Genomic DNA, 13,310 nt, shown 5'->3' with positions numbered 1-13,310 from the left:
TCGAAAAACACCATAAAACTTCGTAATTCGTCAGAAATATTTATAACAAATATTATTGAAAAACAAGGTTTAAGATTTTATTGACCAACACTGACTAAGACTAATTCTTATATTATAAGACTTTATTTGGGAATAATCTCAATTCGAGATTTATTTCCCGACTCCCCTCTAACCCCCCTATAAAATTATCGGCGAGAAAAATATAGATCCGAAAGTCGCTGAATCGGGAATTATTGAAAAAATCAATATTAAAGGTCATATTGAGAAACGATTAAAAGCCGAAAAAATTGTACGTTGGTGCATGTGTATTAGAAAAAATTATATTCGCAATATATACAAAATGTTAAGTTCGATTAAAAAGAAATCAGAAGTGTATTTAACTCTTATCGCAGATTGTTCTACAATTGAAGACAAATTAACTGCGCTATGTGGCGAATCTAGACATACAGCCTCATCTGAAAATTATTTCATCGAGTCTACATATCATCATGATGTAAATCCATTAGAACCTTTGGTAATGAATGTAGAAGGAAAAGTAGTAAACATATTACCATTAATAACAAAACGAGCTAAAAAATCTTGGTCGTATAATACTTCAAACTGTAAAATTAATGATCCGCTTTTAATTGACCGTTCTCAGAAGTTTCTCAAAACCGTAAATACATGTTCTTTAAAGAATGAACCAAAACTGATGTGTAATACTGCAAGCTGTAAAATTAACGATCCGCTTTTAATTGATCGTTATCAGAAGTTTCTCCAAACCGTAAATACATGTACTTTAAAGAATGTACCAAAACTGATGCAAAGTATTCATAAATGTACTATGAAAACTTCAAATGAGAAATTGGGTCATATGCGTAGCTGTTATATTGATTTAACACTTTGCAAAGGAATGTTTCTTCCAGTTCAATTATTATCGCCTCATTTTCCAAAAGTAAGATATATGAAGCGTTTAATTTACCAACTTACAGTTTTTTATCGAAAGATGGAAAATCTAGATGATGCATTAAATCATGGTGATATAAACACTTTGAATGAAATTGTGACTTCTGCACAGGAAAAAGTAGATATGCACAGACAGCAACGGACTGATATAATTTTGAGTGACGATGATATTATTTTTAAATATCGTAAAGCATTTAAAGCGTTGACTAAACGCTCTATGGACACACCACGACATGTTTGCGTATCGTGCGAGAGATTGTGTTATAAAAAAAATGTTTCTAAAGTCAATAGTCTTCAGACACAAATTTGGAGAGATTTAATGACGTATGTACAACAACAAAACGTTGATGCGCAATATATATGTAATTATTGTGTAAACAAATTTCGTAAGGGCTTAATGCCTGCATACTGCGTCTTAAATAATCTCTTTACAAATCAGGTGCCTGAAGTAATATCATCTCTTAATACATTCGAAAAAATTCTTATACAGAGAGCTAAAGCGTTTCAAACTGTCCTCAAAATGGGAACTGTTATGAATAAAAAGTTGCCTCAAAGACAAATCGTACCAAAAGTTAAAGGTAGAACATTTCATTTACCACTGCCGTTACAGGAGACATTGAATAAATTATGTTCTAATACTGATCCAATAAATATTAATCATGAATTATATATATTAGTTAAAGGTATCCCGACAAAATCAAAGATTATTTGGGAAGAGGTAGTTGATGTTAAAAAAGTATTTGACGCTTTAACGTGGTTAAAGCGCAACAATACTTTATACTCTCATATTATATTGCCAAATAATCACAATGATTTACGTTTACCAAAATTAAAAAATTCTGAATTCCAAATGGAAGAGACAGAAGATAATGCAGAAGTGGCTGATGATGAGACTAAATTATTAAATAATCCGATAGAAGAGATCAAAAATGATACAGAAGGCCAACGGAAAGCAATGTTAACTCAAGTTACTAATGTTGAAAACGATGGCTATTACGGACAATATACTATTTATCCCTTATATGAAAAGAAAGCAAATAAAACTGCGACAGCCTTATATCAAATGTTAAAAATTCAGGACTTGCCTTTGAATAATCGTGAGCAACATTTAGATTTAATGTGTTTTCCAGATTTATATTCTTCTGGTATTAATGGACAACGTGAGATTAGACAGGTTAAACTTCATGATCATGAATTTATTAAATGTCGTTTGACATCTAAACATCCACAGTATAGATTAAATCAACAATACTTATTTTATTTATTGAACGATGCAAATATGCGTCTATTAAGTCGTGGAATTTTTCATAAAATGAATGTAACTAATCCGCGACTTCGTTATACAGCTGCAGAATACTTAGACGCAATGTCGAAAGAATTGTTGGAATCTAATTTGAGTACAATATTTGCCACACTTCGAAATACGGAGCAATATTGGCGTAGACCGAGGAATGATTTAAATTGTATGACACAGCATTATGGGCCTGCGACATGGTTTTTAACACTAAGTCCAAGTGAGTGGTTATGGGAAGATTTAGGTGAATATATTCGTGAAGTAAATGGATGGCATGACGCTTCTTTAAGCGTTAGCGTACTCTATTGCTAGAGATCCTGTATCAACATCCAGGTTTCTCGATAATAAGTTTCGGGCAATGCTTGACTTTATCAAGTCCGAAGATCATCCAATTGGAGAAGTAACGCACTATTTCTGGCGACGAGAATATCAAGGTAGAGGTATACAACATTTTCACTTATTAATTTGGATTAAAAATGTATTGATTTTCGGTGAATCTACTATGGAAGAAGTCTCCAAATTTATTTTACAACATATAAGCTGCAAAATGCCGGATAAAAATATTTCGCCATTATTATACAGTCGTGTTGATATTCATCAGCGACATATACATAACTATTATTGTCTTCGCTCTAAAAAAGTAGGACGTAAAGTTATTCGTCGATGTCGTTTTGGATTTCCTCGTCCCGTTACTGAAACTTTGAATATGAGAGATGTGGCAACTTCGATAGCCGGTAGAAAACAATTGAAACATAAAAGTAGACTTTATGATCTTCCTCGAACGGATAATGAAGTTAATATAAATGACTATAATCCTGTTCTTCTTACTGCATGGGAAGGTAATATGGATATACAATTTATTGGTGAAAAATCATCGCTGCTTACCTGGTATATTACTAAATATATTAATAAAGCGGGAAAAAGTGAATTGTCTGAGACTATTCTTGATAGTAAGGATAACAAAAACAAATCATTAGCGAGTCATCTTTGGAATATTGCTTTGCGATTTACGAATAATAGAGAATGTGGAGCTCTCGAAGCTGCTGATACATTGTTAGGTATTCCTTTACATGGAACTGATCGAAATACAACCATCAGATGGTTAGATGTTAATCAAATACGATATAGAAAATTAAAAAGTCGCAAAGAAATTGAAGCTCTTGATGCTGAATCTACAGATATATTTTATCAATCTTTGATAGATGATCATTATCCACATAGACCAATCGAACTAGAAAATACGTCTCTTTATGAATTTGCACAGTGGTACGATATCTCGAAGATCAAACCGAAAAATAGGTTTATTTAATATTATAAAATAGGTAATGGTTGTTATCTTAAACGGCGGCAGCGCGGATATCTTATTAATCATTATAGATATAATGTTAATACACAGCCGGAAAATTATTTCTTTGCGTTATTGCTTATGTTTAAACCATGGCGAAAATTAGAGGATCTTAAAAATGAATGCGATACTTATGCCGAATCGTTTCACAAAGTAAAACTGCATCTTATAGAAGCATTGCAATATCATGAAAGATTAGAAGAATTGCAAAAAGCATTTGAAACTGCAAAACAGTTAGTTCAGCAATGCTTAGATGACGATTTACAAAAAGAGCAGTCTCAGGATGATCCTGAAAATGCGATAGGTATTCAAAATATAGAGGCTGGTGAAGCAATGCAAGATTTTAAAGATCTTGATGATAGAGCTATTTGAGAAATTGATGTATCTGAAATGATAGTAAAATTAAATACGGATCAAAAACGAGTATTTAATAAAGTTATCAATGTTGTAGAGTCTGATAAATCAATATTACGATTATATGTTAGCGGAGAAGGTGGTACTAGAAAAAGTTTCTTAATCAAGACTATTAAATGCTGGATAAAACAAAATCTCAACAAAGATACTGCTGTAGCAGCACCTACTGATATAGCAGCATTTAATATAGATGGTTTGACAGTTCATAGATTGCTTCAATTACCCGTTGAACATGGTCAAACTCCTAAGTATAAACAATTATCTGATCATGTATTGAAAGTTTTACGAGCAGATCTTAAAGATGTTATTCTTTTTGTAATTGATGAAGTGTCAATGATATCTAATTTGACTTTAATATATATACATCTTCGATTGTCTGAGATTTTTGACACTAGTGATTGCGATGATGGTTGGTTTGGTGGAAAGCATATTCTTTTATTCGGAGACTTGCTTCAATTACCTCCTGTACGCGAAGATCCCATCTTTATACATTTATCAGATACAAAAATTGCTAAATGTCTTGGTTCTTTAAATGCTGTTAATTTATGGATTATATTATTTGAGTATGATGAATTGACAATCAATATGCGCCAGCAAGGAGGTGATTCTTACCGTGAGTTATTGTCGCGAATTCGTATTGGTTTAGTGACAAAATCTGATTGTAAAATTCTAGAGAGTAGAAAAATATCTTTCGAAGCTGATTCTTTCGAATCTAAATTAAATGAATTATGTGATTTTATTAACAATTTACCATCGGACACTGTTTGTTTATTGCCAACTTGTAATATGTGTAATGTCCTTAATGATGCAATGTTAAGTCGCATTGTTTCCAAAGAAATATTATTAATTGCTCAAGATACGATTGAATGTATATCATATGTAAAAAAGAAAGTATTAAAAGTATTGTCAAATAACGATGATGATAATTCTCGAACAGCTGGGCTTTCAAAACAAATTAAAATTAAAATTGGAGCAAAAGTTATGATTCGGCGTAACATCGATGCTAGTTTGGGTCTTGTAAACGGTACAATTGCTAAAGTAATTTCAATTGTACGAGAAACGTCTACTGATGACGTAGAAAAGATTAAACTTCTTTTACCATCAGGTTTAGAATATGAAATTGAAAGAGTAAAGGTTAAATTTCAGGTATTGGATAGAGCGTATGTTATACGAAAACAATTTCCATTATCTTTAAGTTATGGCATCACTATTCATAAAAGCCAAGGATTAAGTTTGCAAAGTGTTGTTACGGATATTGGCAACTCTGTATTTAGTTGTGGTCAAGTTTATGTTGCCTTGTCGCGAGTAACATCTCTAGAAGGGTTACATTTAATTAACTTTGATCCTTCAGCAATAGTTGCTAACGATGAAGCTATTATTGAATATAATCGTTTAAAACGGATACACAATCCAAAATAATTGCTGTGTCAAAAGAACGCTGTCATAAAGTGAAAGATGTTCTATGGGCGTTACCAAAAGTAGTTGCTTCTGTTCAAAAATCAAGTTCAGATCAAAAAATTCAAGATATTGCTTCAAATCGAAGAATTCAAAGCACTGCTTGGGTTATACATGGTTTTCAGAATACAGACAAAGTTTCATGTTATGCAAATACAGTATTGCAATGTTTATTACATTTAAATGTTATTAGGCAACAGTTGATTAATTGCGACAAAACAGACGTTTTACGTTTATTAATGCATCGATATGAAAATGGAATGCGTAATCTAAATACATATGCAATACGGCAATGTTTAGGAGAATATTTTTCGAGCATCGTAAAACGAAATGCGTATGATTTTCTTACGGCACTTTGCGAAAAATATAATTGCATAAGAAATTTGATACAACATCAGGTAACTTCTACCAATCGATGCAAAACATGTGGCAATACAAAAACTATTATTGAAAATAATATTGCTGTTTCAATTTCCCTTGATAATTTAAAGGAAAAAAGTTATAATCTTAATGATTTATTAAATGCTACGTTTTCACATTGGTTTCACTTACACAACGAATCATGTGAATATTGTACTGGAACTGATAAAATATTTAAAAATGAAGTAACATTAACAAGAGAAATAATTGTTATTCGTTTAATACAATTTTTATCACAAGATGGTAAATTAATAAAAGCAGAACACAAATTTAACTTATGTGCTGTTCCAACAATTAAAGTATTAATAGCGGGACAATTGTACAAGACGATGAATGCTATACTTTATGATGGTTCGTGCACCGATGAAGGTCATTATACAAGCATATGTAGAGAAGGACTATCTAATATTTGGATCGAAATTAATGATGCGCAAGTTAAAAAGAGGCAGTGGCCTAGAGATGCTAAAGATGTTTATATAATATTTTTAGAAAAAATAGCTAATAATACAAATTCGATATAAAATAAAGTAGTTGAAAAATTCTCACTAAATAGATTTTTATATCAAATTTATGATTAATATTTAATCATTTAATATTGTATTTCGATCAGTCCTATATAAAAGAATGTATCGTAATGTAGTAGCAATTTCATGACAACGCTTTATATTCTGCATTATTCGTAAAATGTAAAAAAATATTTTTTACATAAATCGTCAATAATTTGCCTTTACTACTAAAAATGGAATGATATAACACACTTTTCGCTTTATTTATATATTTAATAATGAACTAGATAAGCAGCAACGATTATTCATCAATGGACTTAGAGGTGTAGATTGTGAATAATAAATATATTTTTAATGACATATTAATTTATAAAAATAATGATATGAAAAAATTGCAACAACTGATAAATAAAAACCTATAAAAACATTTTAATTAAAAATGGTTGTACAAAATAGTTGTTTTTATCTATAGTAAGCAAAGAGGACCGTCGTATTTTGAAATATGACGGGGGTGGTGGCGGGTTCTTTGCTTATTTATTTAAAGATGTTTATCATATACAAAAATGAATGGTATCCCTATAAAAACTTACCTTTAAAAAAACGTAAAAAAAAGCGCCTAGTATGGGCACGCCAGTAGTGAAAAATACCCATTGCAAACCCATGTAGAATCGTATGAAAAATTACTCATTGCAAACCCATGTAGAATTGTACTATTGCAAACCCATGTAGAATCGTATGAAAAATTATCCATTGCAAACCCATGTAGAATCGTACTATAAAAGTAATAATATCAAAAAAAAATTGCGCGCCAAGTGAAAGTAGAAACTTGTACCAGTGGAAAATTTAAGTTGCAAACCCATATAGAATAGTACCTATGTAGAATAGTATAATTATAAAGACCTCTCTTCACGCTGGAAGTTGCAAACCCATGTAGAATCGTACCATTGCAAACCCATGTAGAATCGTACTATAAAAGTAATGATATCAAAAAAAATTGCGCGCCAAGTGAAAGTAGAAACTTGTACCAGTGAAAAATTTAAGTTGCAAACCCATGTAGAATAGTTTAATTATAAAGACCTCTCTTCACGCTAAAAGTTGCAAACCCATGTAGAATCGTATAATTATAGACCTCTCTTCACGCTGAAAATTGCAAATCCACGTAGAATCGTATAATTATAGACCTCTCTTCACGCTGAAAGTTGCAAACACATGTAGAATCGTAATAAGAAAAAAATAAGACAAAACACATAAAAAAACAAAATTAAAAATTAATACAAATATTAAAAATTAAAAGTTTATGCAAAAATTATTTAAATTAATACAAATAAAAAAAAATTAAAAATTTTAATTAAAAAACTAGGCACTGATAAATTTCAAAATTAACTTTAGCATATTGTTTAATTTAGCAGTGCCTAGTTTTTTAATTAAAATTTTTAATTTTTTTTATTTGTATTAATTTAAATAATTTTTGCATAAACTTTTAATTTTTAATATTTGTATTAATTTTTAATTTTGTTTTTTTATGTGTTTTGTCTTATTTTTTTCTTATTACGATTCTACATGTGTTTGCAACTTTCAGCGTGAAGAGAAGTCTATAATTATACGATTCTACATGGATTTGCAATTTTCAGCGTGAAGAGAGGTCTATAATTATACGATTCTACATGGGTTTGCAACTTAAATTTTTCACTGGTACAAGTTTCTACTTTCACTTGGCGCGCAATTTTTTTTTATATCATTACTTTTATAGTACGATTCTACATGGGTTTGCAATGGTACGATTCTACATGGGTTTGCAACTTCCAGCGTGAAGAGAGGTCTTTATAATTATATTATTAATTAACCTCGAACTTACAACGAAAAAATAGGCGAAAAAAATATTGGTCCGAAAAGTCGCTGAAGCGGGAATTGAATCCGCGTCTTTCGCTTGCCGGGCGACTGCTCTTACCACTAAGCTATTCAGACCCTTTCGATCCTATATTTTTCATTTGCCTTCTAATAGATGTTAGTAAATAACGCTTCAGCGACTTTTCGGACCAATATTTTTCTCGCCTATTTTTCCGTTGTAAGTTCGAGGTTAATAGTAGATATACTATGCCGGTTCTAACCCATGGGGCTTCGAGGGGGGGTGCGGGGCGCGGGGGGTTCTCCGGGGCGTGGGGGCTGACGTCACGCGGGTGGAGGGGATGTTTCGACAAAGGAGGGGGAGTTTTCTGAGTGCAATATTTGTAGATGGTATCTTTACGACTTTTTTTTTATGAGGGATCCTAGACATTTTCCCAAAAAGGTATAGAACAAGCGCCGATGATCGACAATTTTGTACCCTCGCTAGTATAATTTTATTACGGAAGCGCCGATGTCCGGCTGCTCGAACTTGTCAACGGAGCGTTCTAGAATCCATAAAACTATGTTTTTTTCATTTTATGGACAAAATGTCCATTAAATGTCCATAAAATCATTAGGATATTATGGAAAGGAATGAAGATTTTAGGGCCAACGCTGCGACGAATATGTCAAACGTTATTTATAGGTGCAAATGTAAAAGCGTTGACGTTCGGCAGCTTTGTACCCTCGCGGAAAATCCTCCATAAACGAGAGCGAAACATCTTTCTTAATATTTTTTAAGGAAGAATGCAACGTATCGGCGCCAACGTTCGGCAGTTTTGTACCCTCGCAGAAAATCGGTCGTAAACGAGAGCGAAACATCTTCCTTAATATTTTTAAGGAAGAATTGCGATAATTTTGAGAGGAATGGGAGTTGAAACTTATGGAGAAATTCTGTCTCCGCGTCAAAAAGTCTTCAGCATTCGTATAGTACAGAAGAAAGTTAAAGTGTGTATAAGACATGAATAGAGACATTATTATCGATAGTGATAGTGACGAGGAAGTAATGATAGTCGAAGAAATTAATAATAGAATTGTAAATGTGATAAATGAATCTGATGATGAAGAAGTGATAGAGCCTCTTGAAGACTCTGATTATAATAGTGATGATTGTGAAGACTTTGCCGAAACAACTATACAATTTGTGGCACCGGTTGAGATGCTTACTATAAATGCATCGTTGAAAATGTGCGTTTTAAATTTGTTTTATGTACCTTGGGATAATATTAAACTGTGCACTAGCTGCTTTATAAGAAATGTGGAACTATTTCCAAACATTTGTGTTGTACGACAACATTATACGAGAATGTTTAACATAATAGAACATAAAGAATCGTGCAGCGATTGTCGTGCCCCGCTATGTATGATATTTAGCCGGAACATGTGCCCGGTGTGTACGCATTGTAAGTATCAGTTTCTTATTTTTTTAAATATATTCTAAAATAAATTAAAAATATAAATTAATAAAAAAAAAATTTTCTGTTATGCAGAAGGGACCCCTCGCATCCACTTGGCCACCTTACTGCCATCCGGTCGCACCACCGCTTGCCGCTCGACCGCCCCACCACCGTTGCCGCCCCAACTGCCCAGCCGCTGCTCCTCCGCTTGCCGCCGACGCATTTAAAATTTTTATATTTTGTATTTTAAATTTATATTGTTTATCTATTTATCTTATTATTTGTATTTTTTCTTATATATTCATATTATATTATTATATTTTTTATATTTTTATATTATATTCATATTATATTGTTATATTCTTATATATTCTTATATTTTAAATTTTAAATTCACACACACAAAATTATAAATATTACACATACCTATTTTATGAATAAAAAAAAAATTATTTTAAATATAAAAACACATATTTTACTTTAGAATAATTCCTCTCTTTCCTTCCATTTATATTAAGAATATTATAAAAGAATTATTATTATTAATATTGGAAAAAAAACATTATTTAAAAAAAAAAATTCTCTCTCTCTTGCGAACACCTCGCGCTCTCCTTCGCTGCATCATCTCTCGCGTCATCTCTCTCTCTCTCTCTCTCTCTCTCTCTCTCTCTCTCTCTCTCTTGCGAACACTTCGCGCTCTCCTTCGCTGCATCATCTCTCGCGTGCGCCTCTCGCTATCTCTGTCTCTCTCTGTCTCTCTCTCTCTCTCTCTCTCTCTCTCTCTCTCTCTCTCTCTCTCTCTCTCTCTCTCTCTCTCTCTCTCTCTCTCCTCGCTGCGCCTCGCGTCATCTCTCTCTCTCTCTCCTCGCTGCGCCTCGCGTCATCTCTCTCTCTCTCCTCGCTGCGCCTCACGCTCTCCTAAGCGCTACCTCTCTCGCAGGCCCTAACTTCGCGCTATCTCTCTTTCATATACCTCGCCGCAACATCTCTCTCCTTCACGTTCGCCTCACACCCTCTCTTTCTCTCGCGTTCACCTCGCGCTCTCTCTTTCTCTCCTTAATGCTACCTCTCTCGCAGTCCCTAACCTCGCGCTATCTCTCTTTCATGTACTTCGCCGCAACATCTCTCTCCTTCACGTTCGCCTCGCGCTATCTCTAACTTCTCTCGCGCTACCTCTCTCATGGGCCCTAGCGTCGCGTTCCCCCTTCTCCGCATGACGTCATCCACCGCAAGGACCATGCAACGAGCTACGTATGAGAGCTGGGACTGCTTACGGGTGGGAGAAAGATGGAGAATGGAAATGCATGCAAAGAAATTACATCATAATTTAGACTTAAAAACTCTTTATTCTTCTTTTAAATATTTTTTTCTTACATATTATGGACTAAAAACTAAAGCTGCCAATCGATGAGCTGATGCTTGTTGAAGGCGTCGCTAGCCCGTATTACATTTGATACTTCTTTAGGATTCGTTACATTGAACGCGATATTTGAAAATTGCGTAAACTTGATATCGACTGTATCGGTAACTTTAACCAATCGGTCAAAAGTTACATCAATGCATGGATCGAGATTGAACATACGGTGTAACGTCGATTCGATCATCATTATGCGTACATTTGAAGATTCAAGACTTATTAACTTGGCGTCGTTAATCGTGCAAACGCGCACTGTTAGCAGTTCAACGCTTATAAAACTGTAGGCATCTTTAGAGTCGTTTCGAAGAAAATTTTAAAGTATCATCGAATATGAAATTCTTATGCTTTTATTCCATATATTCCATATATTCCTACAATTTTGAAGATCTTACATTGAAAATTATTGTACGGAATTCACAAATTTGACATAATAACTTTATAAAAGCGTATTTATTTTGTTCGTAAATCGGATTTTTTTTTATCCAAAGAATAATATAAAATCGTAAATCTCCTTACTAATGTTGATTATTGAATAAATCTCACCATTTATCTACATTTCCCTTCAATCAGAAATTTATATAAATTTAAAATCATACTATATTATCATATGCAATTAATTACAACTGCGATTTAGTGCGATTAGATATATATTTATAATAAAAATGGAAAAATGTTTATATTTGTTTTATTTGAATATAAATGCATAACGAGAAGACTAGAGGAGACCGGGGCTAGTAGGCTCAGTTCAAAGATATTATAAAATACCTCTTTTGTTATAAAATATATTTTTTTTGTTTTGAACACGCGTTTAGATTGGTCATCACTAATTAAATAAAAATATATTATATAACTAATTTTTATCAGATCTATATTGATGTTTTATTTCTTCTAATATAACAATATTGATATGTATGCAATTGAAAACTATTAAAATCATCAAAAAAGCCCGGTCTCTAAAAGTTAATAAATTATATAATTTTTTCCGTGATTCACGTATATGGCACCACTGTGCGACATCTCTCTCGCGCTATCTCTCGTAAACGCCTCACGCTCTCTCTCTTCTAAGCGTTCTCATGGTCCTTTCCGCAGGTATAAACAAAACAGCGTATGGCGTATAGCATTAGGGTGAGCGCTGATGCCCAACCGCTCGAATTTATAAACAGATATTTATTACTACGATTTATCTGAGGGGATAGGGCTGAAGCTTATGGAGAGAGGGTCTGTCTCTGCGATGTTCATCACAAAGTTTAAAGCAGTCGCCGAGCTAAGTATCGCTAAGTGTCATCGAGCTAAGTTATTAAGTGCAGTGCAAAATGCCTTTTGGATCGGGAGACATTTTGGGCCCAAATTTTTTTTAACAAGAATGTCCTTAGGACTTCATGAAATAATAGACATAATATCTTGGAAGACCCACCTGCTAGAAAATTTATTGAGGACACTGTTCCTTATATTCACAATGCCGGTAAGTTTTTATTATTATATAATAAATTTGTTTATTAATATTATCTATCAAATTTATCGATTTTCAGAAAATAACCGAGGAATCCGTCCAAATCGGTGGATACCTTAATCATCGGCATATAGAACAAGTACGAAATTATCGGTGGTGCGATCGGCGGGAATTGGCCGAGCTATGGGACGACGCGGAGGGGATGGTGGAATGGGCATAGGATTACTAGTGAGATGACGTCTTTTGCCTCAGAAAATTGTTCGGCGAGGAATCATATCCTCCCGAACCTGTCAGGGAGGAATTATGGGTCTAGTGAGTATCTCTTTTTAATTTTAAATATTATTAAAATAATAAAATAATTAATAAAAATTTTAAATTTTTTAAGTTGTTTTTATATCGCTAGTACAATAATCAAAGGGGTAGTTGTAAATTAATCGACCAAACTAGACAAAATTTGTTTATTTAATAGAAGTTACAACGCTTCGACCATATGGTTGTGGTCCTTTTCAAGTATAAACTGAAATAATAATTAATTAAAAAAAAACGGTTTGAATTCAAAAAGCAGTAATATACATGAATGGATTTGCTATAAAATTTTGAGTACATATGTTCTTATTGAAACACTTCACAAATTTGAGTTAAAACAAATCATTAACATCTTGTTGAATTTTAAAGAGAGAGAAACATTGTATCAGTATGAAACTTTGTCAGTGTGTGAAATATAAAAATAGGAAACCAAGCTAAACGACCTTTATTATTTTCATAGATTTTATTTAAGCTATC

At 32.9% G+C, this 13,310-nt stretch overlaps 1 pseudogene; it reads left to right on the top strand.

The window, feature by feature from the left end:
- Positions 1-1,162: 1,162 nt before the first annotated feature.
- LOC145948649 (uncharacterized) lies at positions 1,163-5,417 on the top strand (annotated as a pseudogene).
- The last annotated feature ends 7,893 nt before the right edge of the window (positions 5,418-13,310 follow it).

Source organism: Prenolepis imparis, unplaced genomic scaffold, assembly GCF_030444845.1.
Source record: "Prenolepis imparis isolate NDT839.2.m4 unplaced genomic scaffold, iyPreImpa1.0 SCAF_525, whole genome shotgun sequence".
Lineage (NCBI taxonomy): Eukaryota > Metazoa > Arthropoda > Insecta > Hymenoptera > Formicidae > Prenolepis > Prenolepis imparis.
Note: the sequence above shows the minus strand (reverse complement) of the source record. Positions and strands in the feature narration are given on the sequence as shown.